The sequence below is a fragment of the Osmerus eperlanus genome, chromosome 2 (assembly GCF_963692335.1).
Source record: "Osmerus eperlanus chromosome 2, fOsmEpe2.1, whole genome shotgun sequence".
Taxonomy (NCBI): Eukaryota; Metazoa; Chordata; class Actinopteri; order Osmeriformes; family Osmeridae; genus Osmerus; species Osmerus eperlanus.
Window position 1 is genome coordinate 13,276,558 of NC_085019.1, and position 12,752 is coordinate 13,289,309.

General features: G+C 41.0%; 1 long non-coding RNA gene across 1 annotated transcript in view; it reads left to right on the forward strand.

Moving 5' to 3' along the window:
- The window catches only part of LOC134013527 (uncharacterized), a 229,552-nt gene extending 219,795 nt beyond the window's left edge, over window positions 1-9,757 (forward strand). Inside the window, exon 3 of the long non-coding RNA XR_009928963.1 lies at window positions 9,360-9,757. This is a non-coding gene — a long non-coding RNA (uncharacterized LOC134013527). The remainder of the gene's footprint in view (window positions 1-9,359) is intronic.
- Window positions 9,758-12,752: the final 2,995 nt, after the last annotated feature.

Below are 12,752 nucleotides of genomic sequence, written 5' to 3' on the forward strand. Positions count from 1 at the left end.
CTTGAAAAAGTCATGAAACATAATCAGTGATATTGAAAAAAGTTGAATAGATATCAAAAAGCTGAATTATTTAAAGATAGTTTAGGGTTTTGTCAACATTTTAAAGTTTAAATGGTGGCTCTAGCTGAAAGATTGAGGAAGAAGAAGGATTTGGAAGTTGAAGAAGTTTAAAGAAGTTTGAGAGGATTTGAAAGAAAACTCCATTGGAAACCCATGTTAAAAATATTATGAATATTGATTTATTATATAGATGTTTTTGTAGTGTCTCGCGTAGGCTACAATACACTGGATTGAAACCACAGGTAATGATAATTTCACCCACAAATCGTTTACTTGTAATCTAATGTCATAATAAATCCTACAACGAAAATGTATTTGTGAGGAATGTTTATTTTAACGATTGAAAACAGATGCATCATAGACCACTGTAGTATGTGTTGCCCGGGCAACAGAGGCTAATGTCATGATGCTAATACTTCAGTGACACAGTAGACTACTGTTTCCGAAAGTAGATGTACTTCCTTAATAAAATCAGCTTATATTGTACATTACACGTCACAATTGTGTGTCATATCACAAAGTAAAATTAGTAAATAGTTATCACCCTGGCCTATTTGCTTGTGGAGTTTCTGCAGCTGCCTTGCAGTAAAGCGGTTAGCTTAGCTATCTCCCAGAAGTTAACGAGCTGCTAAACTAATGTTCTGCTAGAGGTAGTCACGCGAGTTTTCGTGACGTTAGTGACGTAAGTAGCGTCATTGACTGTGGCTAGCAAGTTAGCCACCGTTAGCTTCATTTTTCGGCACAAAACTTAATTTCCACTTAAACCATGCAACGGAACGTAAATCCCAATAGAAGCAACTCAATCGCTACCAAGACGAAACTTTTGACACCTAGGTTGTCTATGTAGGCCAAATATTGACTGAGTTTTAGGGGGGCAAAAAGAATAAAAATAATAATATATATGTGAGAGAACAAAGGTTGTTCCCTTGCCGAAGGCAAAGCACACCCAACTAGAGAGGGTACAATTTCTGGAGAAATTGTAGGGTGTGCTTGCTTGGGTCGGTTGCACAGGGGTCTGTTTTTTAATGACATTTTTACAACTGATATTTCTGTATATTTTATATAAAAATGCATACTTATTATTTATAAATATTACATAGCTTTAAAAGCATCTTTTTTTTTGCTGCTCATTTACAACTCAAAATACGATTGAAGTGTAGAATGAAATATGATGTCTTCTTATTTCCCCTGCAAGAGGCAGCCTCATAGCTGAATCAAAACGAATAAATTTGGCAGACCGGTGTAAAAATTTACCTAATCTCTATGACTTAAACGTCCCTTTAAGTTTTCCCTTCTCGTGATAATTTCAGGCATTTAGCCTACTCATATTGCATTCATTCATTAATAAAGAACCCCCTTTGAAGATTATTCTACAACGTTACCCGGCAGTAGAAGATGGAATCGCGATTCAAACAGTACCATCTGCTAACTGAAAATATGCCCCCAAAAACGTAAATAAGCTTGACATTTATGTAGTGGAAAATCGCTCATTCATAAAAAGCTCACTGGTAGCGATCATTGTCAGTAACAACGCAAAATGCGATATAGCCCTGTGTGTAGAAGCTGCCCCGTAAATTCTACTACTACAGTACTAGACTACTGCTGTGTTCGTCTTGGTAGCGATTGCATTGGTTGAATTCGATTCAACGTTCCGTTGTACGGTTTAGGCTGAAATTAATTATTTTCATGAACAGACTGACAAAGTTTAGGCTGTGGCAATGAAGTTCAGGTTAGTAGTCAGATAGTTTCACCTATTGAAAGATTTTTGATTTAAGTAAGGGGAGTGCCGAACATGTTCTGTCGCCGTTTGACTTCCTAAACAGCTGTGTCGATGTTTTTGTAGTGTCTCGCGTAGGCTACAGCGTTGCAGTGAGCAACACTGGTTTGAAACCACAGGTAATGATAATTTCACCCACAAATCATTTACTTGTAATGTAATGTCATAATAAATCCTACAACGAAAATTTATTTGTGAGGAATGTTTATTTTAATGATTGAAAACAGATGCATCATAGACCACTGTAGTATGTGTTGCCCGGGTAACAGAGGCTAATGTCATGCTAATGCCTCAGTGAAATAGTAGACTACCGTTTCCGAAAGTAGATGTGGGCCTACTTCCTTAATAATATCAGCTAATATTGTACATTACATTTTACAATTGTGTTTCACATCACAAAGTAAAATAAATAAATAGTTATCACCCTGGCCTCTTTGCTTGTGGCGTTTCTGCAGCTGCCTTGCAGTAAAGCTATAGTTAGCCTAGCTATCCCCCAAGTTAACAGATGCGAAACGAATGTTCTGCTACAGGTAGTCACGCGTGTTTTCGTGACGTTAGTGACGTTAGTAACGTCAGTGACTGTGGCTAGCAAATTAGCCACCGTTAGCTTCACTTTTCGCCACAAAAACTTAATTTCCACTTAAACCATGCAACGGAACGTAAATAAAAATACAAGCAACTCAATCGCTACCAAGACGAAACTTTTGACACCTAGGTTGTCTATGTAGGCCAAATATTGACAAAGATTTAGTGGGGCAAAAATAAATAATAATAATAAATATATATGTGAGAGAACAAAGGTTGTGCTCTCGCCAAAGGCTTGAGCACACCCAATAATAATAATATATATGTGAGAGAACAAAGGTTGTGCCCTTGCCGAAGGCAAAGCACACCCAATAAAGATTCAAATAACAATACTTGGAATGGTGAAGCAGCATTCCAACAACAATAAAGAGAAACAGGAAAACAATAGTGAGAATGCTTATCAGCATTCTCACAATAATAATAAATATATATGTGAGAGAACAAAGGTTGTGCCCTTGCCGAAGGCAAATCACACCCAACAAGACCACACAAAAATTGTAGATTTTCACAGGTCTAAAGGTGGATGTTTTGGATGTTTAGTATTGGGACCAGGTCTGGACTGGGACTGAAAAAATGTCCCGGGACTTTGAAACGCAGACCGGCCCACACCTGTGTATTATTTTTATTGAATATATATACCTTGTATATCTCACATTTCTCACGCTGAGAAATAGCCTACTGTGATTTACAGTAATGTATCCCAATTAGAACCAATTACACACAATGCCTAGTTCTTCAGGAGCATTCTCTTGTTCGGACAGTCGTATATAATTTATTTTATTACTCAATTTCATTTAAATCATTTCAGTATCGAGGACCGCGATTCTATACTTGGTATCAGTATCAAAGTAAAATCTTTGGTATTGTGATAACACTAATGCAGTAGCGAACCGTGACTCTTAAACCTTGGCCCTCTGACCCCAATTATTCGTCTGAAAAAAACACGATACAGCGCGCACACAGTATTAAGCCTACATGAAATTGTGTTGGTCATTACGCACTATTTGAGCCAGCCCTTGTGGCACTATTTATGGTAATTGTGCATTATGACGTTGCGTTGGTACATTTAGCCTACAGATTGACCGGGCATTCTGCGCAACACTAAAACATATAGGCTAGGCTAGGGCTACAAAACAGTGGCAGCAGCAGCCGGACATTACTCGTGACTTCCATTGTGAATTGAACAAACAAGCTAACGTGAGCAAGTTTATTAGCTTGTGATGCGTTCCCCACAGCGGGCGGAACTTGTCATAAAGTTAGCGATAACAAAGCCCACCCATTTAGAGGGAAGATATGATTGGCCAATTTTACTGTCAATGGAAATGAGTCTTTCATTGAATTGATATTAATCGTCTCTCTGTAAATTCATAGCTGGACCACCAATCACAGAGGTGCATAGCATTTTCCTCCCAACAACGGAGGCAGCAAAATTCTGATAGGGTGACAAAAGGGGATTTTTTCATTTAACTCTTCACATTCCAACACAAACTGAATAGGCAGGATTGAAGGGTTTATTTCAGAAACAATGTCTTTCAAATTATGAATTGATAAAATAAAATTAGAACAGATTACTTTTAATATATATATTTGTAGAATATATTAGGCCCTCTCTGAGTGCCTAGAGGGCACTCAGAGAGGGTGCTGGCCTAGAGAAACTCCTGGCCTAACAACCAAAACATGTTTTAAACTGTATTATGTATTTTTAAGTTGATTGGGCATATAGCCATAAAATAACTCCCAGTAGTCCCACTTGCACAGTTTTTGAAGGAACTCGGTAGGTAGGTTGGCCCAAACATCTTGGAGAACAAACCACAGTTCTTCTGTGGATTTAGGCAGCCTCAGTTGCTTCTCTCTCTTCATGTAATCCCAGACAGACTCGATGATGTTGAGATCAGGGCTCTGTGGGGGCCATACCATCACTTCCAGGACTCCTTGTTCTTCTTTACGCTGATGATGGTTCTTAATGACTTTCGCTGTATGTTTGGGGTCGTTGTCATGCTGCAGAATACATTTTGGGCCAATCAGATGCCTCCCTGATCGTATTGCATGATGCCTGTACTTCTCAGCATTGAGGAGACCATTAATTCTGACCAAATCCCCAACTCCATTTGCAGAAATGCAGCCACAAACTTGCAAAGAATCTCCACCATGCTTCACTGTTGCCTGCAGACACTCATTCGTGTACCGCTGTCCAGCCCTTCGGCGAACAAACTGCTTTCTGCTACAGCCAAATATTTTAAATTTTAACTCGTCAGTCCAGAGCACCTGCTGCCATTTTTCTGCACCCCAGTTCTTGTGTTTTCGTGCATAGTTGAGTCGCTTGGCCTTGTTTCCACGTCGGAGGTATGGCTTTTTGGCCACAAGTCTTCCATGAAGGCCACTTCTGACCAGACTTCTCCGGACAGTAGATGGGTGTACAAGGGTCCCACTGTTTCCTGCCAATTCTGAGCTGATGGCACTGCTGGACATCTTCCGATTGCGAAGGGAAGTAAGCATGATGTGTCTTTCAGCTGCTGCAGTAAGTTTCCTTGGACGACCGCTACAGTCCTCAACGTTGCCCGTTTTGTGCTTCTTCAAAAGAGCTTGGACAGCATATATGGAAAACTTTGTCTGCCTTGACATTTCTGCATGGGAGAGACCTTGCTGATGCAATATGTGTGTCTTGTTGCTGTGCTCAGTCTTGACATGTTGTATGACTTTTGACAGGACAGTAAACTGTCTTCAGCAACCTCACCTTGTTAGCTGAGTTTGTCTGTTCCTCACCCAGTTGTATTCCTCTTACACAGCTGTTTCTGTTTCAGTTAATGATTATGTTTCAACCTACATATAGAATTTATGATTATTAGCACCTGTTTGGTATAATTGTTTAATCATACACCTACTATATGCCTACAAAATCCCTGACTTTGTGCAAGTTTACCTAGAAGAATAGATGCTGTTTTGAAGGCAAAGGGTGGTCACACCAAATATGGATTTGATGTCAATTTTTCTTCTGTTCACTCACTTTGCATTTAGTTAATTGATAAATATAATCAATTAACATGTCTATTTTTTAAAGCATTCTTACTTTATTTTTTCACACCTGCCTAAAACCTTTGCACAGTAAAGTAGTTTAGGACAATTTTTTGGCAGAATTGCCCTTTTTTTCCTCAGTTTTGATGCAACTTTCAGCTAGGCTATGAGAGGCTCCATCATCACCATCACCTCCTGCACTAAGAAAATAAGAGAACCCTGTTTCATTCTACACTTTCACTCTTTGTATTGTTAAGTGTAAATAAGCTGAAACAAATGTATGTTTTATGCTTATTACTAGTGATGCAGTCAGTGATTAAGATGTCAGTGAACCATACAAATACAGATGACTTGACCTATAGAGAGTGCATAGTGCCCATGATAAAATTGGTGGCACACACAATTAGATTCCTGGATCTATAGATAGGTAGCGCAGTGCCCGTGATGCGGCTGGTGATGACAGTTCTTGTCAGTGGCTTTGGTACGTATATGTCTTAGATAATAACTGAAATTCTCAGTCATCTCTGGAGTGCTTGTTAAACTTCCACATAATCTTTTCTAGTCACTTATGCACATCATAAAAGCAATTTCCCATTATTTTAAACAAATTGCCAAAGCTCTGGTACATTCATGCAAATGATTATGTAGCCTTCATTTGTCTTCTGTTTCCTATATTATAAATTGCTTATGTTAAGTTGATCATAATGTATTATATTGGTTCTCTGTTAAATTGTCTTACTACCACAAATATCAAGACCTTTAGTTCATAACAGAAGTTATACCGTATTTCTTCGAATAAACGCCGCACCAAAAATGAACGTTGTGTAATAAACGCCGCCCTTGAATAAACGCTGCACCAAAAAAATCTGAAAACAATTATTTAATTGGTTAAATTCAACCCCAGTATTTATTACACATGTACATAACTTTCTGCACAGCTTTCTGTTTGAAAGCTAACGTGTAGGAACGTTTAGGCATGCTGCTTCAGATGTTTACACAATGTAGAACACTTGTATTTGAGACAGACCAACGGACACCTAATGGATAGCCAATGAGAAAGGGAGTTGCCACACTCAGACAAACAAAGAATAGACAAGGAGGTCAGCGGTAGTAAATGAAACCCGCGTCTTTAGCTGCATGTTCCATTTGTCACAATACCAGCAACTAAGTTTTCTATGGCTGCACTGCAGCTACAATTCATGAAATCTCTCTTACTAATTAAACGGCGCCCTTGAATAAACGCCACACTAAAAATGAACGTTATTTAATAAACGCTGCAGCGTTTATTCAAAGAAATACGGTAGTTGTAGGCCTAATTCACCATACAGTGCTTGCATGTATAGTTCTGCCTAAGGGGTGTTTGCTATGTTGACATTAACAAAAGGCTCTCAAGTTTTATCAAAAGTTTAGCATGAGATTACCATAGGGTCAACCTTTGGGTACGTTGTCAGGTGTCCGGGAGACCGTGTGTGTGTATGTGTGTTTGTGGGGGTGATGCTGGTGTTTCTGATTGGCTCATCTGTAAAATTGTCTTGGATTTTTTACGTACACCTATGAAAACTCTTGTCTGACAACAAATGTCCAAACTCAAATGTGTGGACATTTGATATTAGTTTAAACTAGGTTTTGAGGTGATATAGCCTTGTAAAAAAAGTTTTTGCATCAGCCACAAGCACACCTCACAAAATCGTACTTATGCTTATGTCGATGCTACTTACGTTAGCATCGACGCAGTTCTAGTAAGACAGACAGCGATATCAGCGAGCCCTCAGCATTAGTACCGTAGCTAAAAGTCTAGGAAAGTTGAGGCTACTTTTCGCTAGTGTTGTAGGAAATCAAGACGTCCGTAGAAGGTAGTAGAAAAAAGAGTCGAAGACAAAATACCTTTCAACAGCTCAAGGCAGTTTGATTGTTTATTTCGGCAAGGCAATAGCGCATTCACAAGACATACAAAAAAGACAAAGACCAATGCCACAAAACTCATGTTTTATAGGCTAAATTAGAATAATCCCCCTCCCTGCATAATAATGACGGCACTATACTGGAAAGTTCTGGACTTTCTGGTAACCTAACTTCCTCAACCCCCTTCCACCTTGCGTATATTGCTTTGGCTAGTGAGGATGTTGATGAACTTCTCAACAGCTGAATCCCCCATCTTCCTCGTACTCCCCCTCTAATGTCCCAGTCCTATGTCCTTGGATCCCATCATAACAGACTCTGCTTCTCTCTCTATCTCTCCTAATTCGGGCCTGGTTCAGCACAACCGATCACTATTGGCAATGACATTGGTCCCTTGAGACGTAATTCTTGGTAACTTTTCTCCAGTTCTCTACCCCCAGTCTTACTCCCCCTTCCTTTCTTGACAGGCCCTCTTGAGCCTAACGACCCCACCATAGGCTGTTGTACAATAACAGCCTATTTTCCTCAGACTATCATTTCCTTTCCCACACTTAATTTTTCCAATTCAAGTCCCCCACCAGACATTCTCTTTGGTTTGGAGAAGTTTCAAGCGGAGTTTATCAACTGCACAGTGATTTTCACCTACGCAGTTAGGAGTCAGCCATTTTAGGCCCCAGAACCTAGCCTGGGGTAACCTTCTATAGTTTGCCTTGCCACCCCATAATCAATCTCCCACGACACTAGCTACCTACGGACATGTCTTAATCTACTAGACAAGTGGGTTGCCCTTCGTTCTTTTGATGAGCAGTTTCACAAGCCCTACTTACCCGGCGTCATGGGCTCCATGACCAGCTAAATAGTTATTGCTCCTAGATTCATACCTAGCTCCGGTACATTTAGCACTAGCGTTGCTACCTGCATATACCTACAGCTGGCAGCTGTGCTACGTTTTGCTCACCATCCCCTCTTGCAGGGTATGAGAAGAATCTCAGGGAAGTGAGAAGAGAACACTGTTTCATTATAAACTCTTATTTTAGAAGTGTAAATGAGCAGCAACAAATGTAAACTTTTTAATCTATGTAATCTTCATAAATAATAAGTATACATACTTATTTAAATTACCCAAATATTACACAATTTAAGTTAAAAAGATGCACCCATCTGCAACTGACGCAAGCACACCCCACAATTTCCCCAGAAATTGTACCCTCTCTAGTTTCATTATAATAGAAGAGCAATGCCTGTTTCCCTGGTAGCAAATCCAACATTTACACGCACACACACTAAGACAATAGAACCCACAGATGTATCTATTCTCTCTCAGCCGGTTACAGTTTATATCTTAAGCATGTTTGGATTGTAAGCGTCTGTGTGTGAGTGTGTCTGTGTGTGAAGGTGTGAGAGAGAGATTGTAGCATTTGTTTGGCACCCTGCCTCTGCCTGGCTGTCTTCCTGGGCTGTGAGGTAAAACAGAGAGAACTGCTGGGGCCCAATATGTTGTTAGACATTCACTTAAACTTTGGCTGCTGCCGCCTGTAGGCTTACGCTAGCATAGCCCTGCTAGCTTCACACAATGACTCACAAGCACTCGCAAGCAGAAAAGGTGGTATCTCTGACTATTTTTATTATTCCTTTTCTGTGCTTTTTCTCCCCATCCTCTTTTTTTTCCTTCCTTTTCTTGGATGTAAAAGAATAAATGTTTACGTTTGTTTCCCTTTGGAGTAAGCAAGCCATACAGAGAGATATTATGGGAGAGAAAAAGTTGATATTGATTTAGCTGGGTAGAGATAAGAGTGTGTGTGTGTCTTTCTTAAATTTTCTGTATGAAAAAAACTAAAACTAAAATGTGGAAATCACAATATTTTTTTTTCCTTTAGTGTGCTAGGCAGCCACCGATGAATAAATATGATACATTAGTCTTGACGAGCCTGTCTTATTTGCTACTAAACCACTGTTTGTAATTTATTGTTGAAAATGGAAAATGTTTATGTTGTCTCACCGTTTTCCCCCTGCTTCCCTTCCCCAGATATCTGCTGCGTTACCATGACGAGTGAGGAGTGTCCCGTACCACCGGGCTTGTCCCAAGTAGGGGTGGGGCTCTGTGAGGACTACAGTCCGCTGCAGGCTGATGACATCGCTGAAAAGGCGGGGCCTGGTGACGATGCAAGAAGTGACTTCAGCACCCTGGTGGTCCCCTTCCCAGAACTGGCGCCTGTGGTCTTCTTCTGCCTCAAACAGACCACCTGTCCACGCAGCTGGTGCATTCGAATGGTCTCCAGCCCATATCCTTAAATGCTGAAACACACCTAACCCTATCCTTTACTGCTGATACATACTTGACACAAACCCCTAATCCCTCAGACCTAAACCATTATCCTAGCCCCTAACTCTGACACCTTACTCCTAGTCTAACCCTAAGACAGACCCCTATCTGACCCTAACCCAAGCCCAGACCCCTATCTGACCCCTAACTCTAACCCCTAGACTGGCCAACACTCTTCCTGGAGGGCTATCCTTCTGTATGTTTTCTGTCCAAGCCCAGTTGTAACTGCCCTCATCATCCTCACATCATGAGTTTTCTATATTTTATAAGTGTGCTAGGAAGCCACTGGTGAATAGATATCACCAAACCATTTACTGATACAGTAACATAACTATAATACACAACTTTTCTTTAAAACCTCCCTTATCAACCCTCCATCTAACCCTCTTACCAGGCAGTTTTGCACAACGTATGTTCTCTTTGCATCCTCTTTTATGTCTTCTATGTTCTCTCTGTCTCTTTCACACATATTCTCTCTCTTCACTCCTCATCCCTCTTAACCCTTGTGTTATCTTCGGGTAATTCTGACCCATCAGTCATTGTGACCCACCGTCGTATTGCGACAGATTTACCGCATACAAAAACAAAGTGAAGCATTTTCTTTTAACAGCTAGGCTGTCTCAGACCCCCCACATTGCAAAGGTTAAAAGAAAATTATTTTAATTTGTTTTTGTATTGGGTAAAATTGGGTAAACACAACGATGGTTCGTTATGAACCTTTGGGTCATGTGACCCGAAGGCAGCACGAGGGTTAAGCTCCTTTCTTCTCACTCATCCCTGTTCTTTAACCTTTTCTTTTGATGTGGGTAAAGGGGTTTGGAGGGATTTTGCACTACGTTCCAATGTCCTGCCACTCTCTCTCTCTCTCACGCTCTCTCCTCTTCATCTCTCTCTTTCTACTCTCTCTTTCTCTCTCTCTGTTGCTGGCTACAGCAAGAGAGCCAAATCTTATTTCACATCGTCTGGGCTCCCGTCGCATCCCATTGGCCAAGGGGTGCAGGTAGCTTACACTCAGAGCGTAAGCACGTTAACCATGGAGAGATAAGCTCAGCTTCGGGTTGGAAGGTGTGGTTTAGGGGAGGGATGGGTTTGGGGAGGTGTGGGTTCAGGGAGGCTTGGGTATGGGGGAGGTTGGGCTTGTTGTTGTTGCGGTTTGTTGTTTGGAGTTTGCTGTGAACTAACCAGAAGGACATTTTCTCACACCCACACACACACAGCCGCACTAAATGTACACACACATCTTTGGTAGAGTGTGCCACTGCTTCTCTGCAGACCCCTCCCACTTCAGATGTGAACCAATCTGGAGTAAGGGGAAGAGGTGCAGAGAAATGTAGAGGCTGTACATCATGAGCATGTGGCATATCAAATTTCACTGTGACACACACTACTATAAACCAACACACACACACACACATGCACACTACACCTGTACAGTGTTGGGAAAGATACTTTCAAAACTTATTTTGTTACAGAATACATGCCCAAAAATGTATTTTGGAACGTATTCCATTACGTTACTCAATCTGAGTAACGTGTTCGGAATACTTGGATTACTTCCACATTGAATTGCATTTTATAAGTGCAGTAATGCGGCCATCAAATCCTGCTTACTAAACTGAGTTTCCCGATAACGATGGATCTCAGTTGTTACGAGGGTTCTCTACTAGCAAAATAACGAACCATCGTTATTTCTTACGTGCGTTTCCCAAACATGCTCGTAAGGAGAACCCTCGTACGTGTATCTTAAAAACTACTTGAGAGTGGATGAAAGGCATGCTTTGGCCAATCATGGTATGTGAGTTTGCATCCCCCATGCATGTGATGGCCATGCATTGGCTTAGCCAATAGTATTGCAGAAGGAAAGAACGAGAGGCAATGACATGGGAGCGATAGATGTAGTTGTGTTCGTAAAGTGTAGAAACCACCAGATAGAAGTTCAGGGAAATGCATGGAGTTTCCTTAATTTATTTAGAAAGTGAATAAACTCGTGAAACAGATAAGTATCGTAATGTAATCCATTGATTTCAACAATGTAACTGTATTCTAAATACCAACTATTTAAATTGTAACTGTAACGGAATACAGTTACTGATAATTTGTATTCTGAATACGTAACGCCGGTACATGTAATCCGTTACTCCCCAACACTGCACGTGTTGGGGAGTAACACACAAACACACACTTTTTTATATATTTTATTTGTTAGGGCCTGGTGTGGTTTGGAATGTTTACATTTGACAGCAAAGATTTAAAAAAATGGACAGTGTTAGCCAGTATCACAGTAGGGTGGACATATCAGGGTTTTATTAGCAATCAACAATGCACACTCTCACACGTGTTGACTACTTTCTCAGTCACACCACACAATGCTTACAACACAAAACATACAAAAACATGCGTCTGAGTACACACAGAGACACACGCACACACAAACACGTGCCCGACCACACACGCACACTCAAATACTCTCCCGACCACAAACACACACACACTCAAACATGCCCTACCACACACGCACTCACCGACTCCCACACGCAAACTAACGCAGAAGCATAAGCATACACAGAAGCATATTTCGGCCCTCCGTTTACGGATGGGCGGGCGCACGGATACGCATGGATACGGACGGATAGACTTTGTTTATGGTTCTCTGTAGGCTGTGGGTGCTGAAAACAATTCACCGCCAGAAGAGTAGGTGGTGCAACGGTTTTTAGTAAGTCGTCGTCGAGTGTTTATTTATCTAGGTTATCGAGAAGTCGGAGCAAATTTACAAATTAGCCGTTTCATCAATAAAATACGCACATTTTCAGCAACTACACTGCCCATTTCTCGTCACATTTTAATTCAGATGCTGATTTATATGTACTGTTTAGCTGAAATATGAATGGTAAAAACTTACAGCAATGGCGGTCAAAGGATTCTGTTCGTCCTGTTTATCACGGCAACCCCGCCCCTGACGCAAGTGGTTCTTAATACTGACCCATCACAGCCAAGGGGGTCTCCGTAGCTCTCCGTCGCGCTCCGAAATTACGACGGATAGTTAGAAAATTCAGGAGGTGCACGTCGAGCTCTCCGGGGCTCTCCGAGAGCTGACGG